Raw genomic sequence first — 2,907 nt, 5'->3', positions numbered from 1 at the left:
GCAGCTTAACGCATTACACCATAACACTGGCCCCGATTTGCCAGATGTTGAATGATTATTGGGAAAAGTTTTCAATTAGCAATAATCGCGCCTCAGATAAGCCTCATTGGCTATGATACAGCCACTGTGCCAAGCTTGAATGATCATTGAAACTAGGTGTTGGTTTCATGGAACTCCATTATACCTTCCACTCTTTCGTATATGTTTGAAGTTTTCCAAGATAAAATTTATATTATGATACTCTGTTAACAGAAATCTCTTGCAACATTTGAAAACACAAGAGACAATGTGTGCTGGTATGGCAAGAGCTCCAGGACATTGCTACATACAACATAGAGAGCCCACTGCAGCAAGTTTATTTATTATTTTCCTAATTTACTTTTATCTCTGGACCTCAAGTATATAGAATTAGCATAGTTGGGGCCGGCGCTGTGGTGTAGTGGGTAAAGCTGCTGCCTGCAATGCCAGCATCCCATATGGGCACCAGTTCGAGTCTTGGCTGCTCCTCTTCCAGTCCAGCTCTCTGCTCTGGCCTGGGAAAGCATTAAAGGATGGCTCAGGTCCTTGGGCCCCTGCACCCATGTGGGACACCTGGAAGAAGCTCCTGGCTCCTGGCTTCAGATCAGCACAACTCCGGCCGTTGTGGCCAATTGGGAAGTCACCCGGTGGATGGAAGACCTCTCTCTCTCTGCCTCTCCTTCTCTCTGTGTGTAACTTTCAAATAAATAAATAAATCTTTTAAAAAAAGAATTAGATTAGTCATGTCAGATTCTCATCATTGGCCCATGTATGGCCTGATTTAATTTAATTACTTAATTATTTTTGATGATATAATAAACACCCTTGATCCCACATTCCAAAAATGAGAGTGAGGATCATGAATATAAGTTACAGGCTATTATATAACATCACATGTACCATATGTTAAAAGAAGCAGTATTCTCAAGAGCAAAAACTTGAAAATAGTCTAAATGCCTATCAACAGAAGAATGAAATGGAGAACACTGTTATGTCTTGCAATGAAATATTATTCAAGAGTCAAAAAGGGTATCAAAGTCCCACAACAATATGGGCAAATATTAAATATAGTAAGTGGAAAAATAAATATTACAGGTTATTATCTTTATTAAAATTATTATCTTCATTAAAATACTGTCATTATATTTTAAAGGTTTGTTTATTTATTTATTTATTTATTTGAAAGTCAGAGTTACACAGAGAGAGGAGAGGCAGAGAGAGAGAGAGAGAGAGAGGTCTTCCATCTGATGGTTCACTCCCCAATTGGCCACAACAGCTGGAGCTGCACCAATCCAAAGCCAGGAGCCAGGAGCTTCTTCCAGGTCTCTCACATGGGTGCAGGGGCCCAAGGACTTGGGCCATCTTCCACTGTTTTCCTAGGCCATAGCAGAGAGCTGGATGGGAAGTGAAGCAGCCAGGTCTTGAACTGGTGCCCATATGGGATGTCAGCGCTTCAGACCAGGGCATTAACCCACTGCGCCACAGCACTGGCCCCCCTGTGGTTATATTTTTTAAATTTTGCTTATTTTTATTTGTATTTAAAAGGGAGGGAGAGGCAGAGGGAGATCTTCCATCCATTGGTTCACTCTCCAAATGCCTGCAGCTGGGACTGAGTCAGGCCAAAGCTGGGAACCCAGAAGTCATCTGGGCCTCCCATGTGGGTAGCAGGGACCCAAGTACTCAACTCATCTGGGACTTGAACCTGGGATACAGGTGTATCAAGTGGTGTCTTAACTGCCACACCATGTGCCTGTGCCTAGAAGACCGTTCTCATTATGATATTCTTATAAAGTTAAAAACAACCGAAAATGAAAAAATAAAAAAATTTGGATTGCATATAGAAGGAAAGTACATAAAAAGGAAAGGAAAGAATTTAAGATGGCAGAAGCAGGGAAGGCAGGGAAATGAGAAGAGGGAGTCGTATGTTAAATACTCCCTTTGGTAAAACAAACAAAAAAGATTTATGCATACCTGTGTGTGTGTGTTTGTGTGTGTGTGAATTATAAGTAGACAAGGGCACTTCAAAAAGATTCTGGAAAATAGAAGTAAAACAAGTTTATTTTGGCACAAAAATTTTTTTAAGTCCATATTTTCCCCTAGAAGGCCACAAAAGAAACTGTAACCAGAATTGTTTGAAATAGAGGAAAACTGAAAGTCTGGGATGGGAGAGACTGAACACGTTGGAATCACCTTCACTTTCCGTGTCAGAAACTCCACTTAGACTGCCTTAAACAAAAAGGGATTTCTGTAAGTGCAAAGTCCAGGGAGAATTCTGGTTCCACACACAGTTGGGCCCAGGAACGCCAAGAATATTATTAGGTGCCACTTCTCCCCAGCGCTCAGCTCTGCTCTCCTCCGTGACATCATTTGCTCACTTTGCACACGTCTCTCAGATCTTCTTCCGGTGTCCTATCATCCATGTTGCCAGGACTCCTGGAGAAAAGGGACCTTCAGTTCCTCGCAAAGCCAACTCAAATAGTAGGCTGACTCTCATTGGCCCAACCTGGTTGATGTACGCCTCGCTGAACCAATCACTATTGCCGGGGGCTGGACTATGCCAATTGACTAGACCAGGCTTATCTGTCATTCTCTGGAGCTGGATAATGGGGCGGTCCTTGCAGAGCTCATGGACTGACATGGGTGCAGACACTGTCCCTTTTGGAAAAAGGGAATGGATGCTAGGCAGAGCACTCAAAAGCAAACACACATGGAGTAGTCATGTCTTTGGAGTCTTCCGTGGCTCCCTATCCCTGCGTGGACAGGTTGCCTCCTGCTGTTCCCTGGCACCTTGAGCTGTTGCACAACATCTATCCACTTGTGTGCCTATTTTCAATTTAATTCCTGGAGGACACGGACTAGGCCTTTCACGTGGGAAAGTAATCCCTCACA

At 43.1% G+C, this 2,907-nt stretch overlaps 1 non-coding gene across 1 annotated transcript; it reads right to left on the bottom strand.

Moving 5' to 3' along the window:
• Positions 1–136, bottom strand: LOC133752368 (U4 spliceosomal RNA). Its single transcript, XR_009864916.1, has one exon. It is a non-coding gene; the product is annotated as a U4 spliceosomal RNA (small nuclear RNA).
• Between the last annotated feature and the right edge of the window lie 2,771 nt (positions 137–2,907).

Source organism: Lepus europaeus, chromosome 23 (genome assembly GCF_033115175.1).
Source record: "Lepus europaeus isolate LE1 chromosome 23, mLepTim1.pri, whole genome shotgun sequence".
In the NCBI taxonomy this organism is placed as follows: Eukaryota; Metazoa; Chordata; class Mammalia; order Lagomorpha; family Leporidae; genus Lepus; species Lepus europaeus.
The sequence above is the reverse complement of the archived record's forward strand: the minus strand, read 5'-3'. Positions and strand labels throughout refer to the sequence as shown.